Source organism: Penaeus monodon, chromosome 23 (assembly GCF_015228065.2).
Source record: "Penaeus monodon isolate SGIC_2016 chromosome 23, NSTDA_Pmon_1, whole genome shotgun sequence".
Classification (NCBI taxonomy): Eukaryota; Metazoa; Arthropoda; class Malacostraca; order Decapoda; family Penaeidae; genus Penaeus; species Penaeus monodon.
The window spans coordinates 1,037,775-1,038,176 of record NC_051408.1 but is presented as its reverse complement, the minus strand read 5'-3'; positions in this window follow the sequence as shown (position 1 = coordinate 1,038,176).

Genomic DNA, 402 nt, shown 5'->3' with positions numbered 1-402 from the left:
GATGTGAATTTGTTCCCGTAAAAAGTCGTATAATCGTCACCTTGTAACAAACTTCGGACAGTCCCTCTCGCTGTCTCTGAGTCCTCGGGAGTTGTAAATCCCGCTCTTGACCCCAATCCTCGTGGTTCTTCGGGAAGCGCGACCCCCGGCTTGCCTTCGCCGGCGCCGCGCCACTCCAGCCTGGCGTACCCTGCTTTGGCGCAGCTGGGGCGAGATCGTCGGGGGTGGCTCAGGGAAATGGGGTTTTAAGTTTATTAGTTGAATTTAGATATGCATGGCTGGACTTTATATATACACTATATGTGTGTGGGGGGTGTAGTTATGCCTATTAAAATTGTGTTACATTTATAAATCTTTATTAGAGAATATTCTTGTGTAGAGATATGAGGGTATGGTGCATGA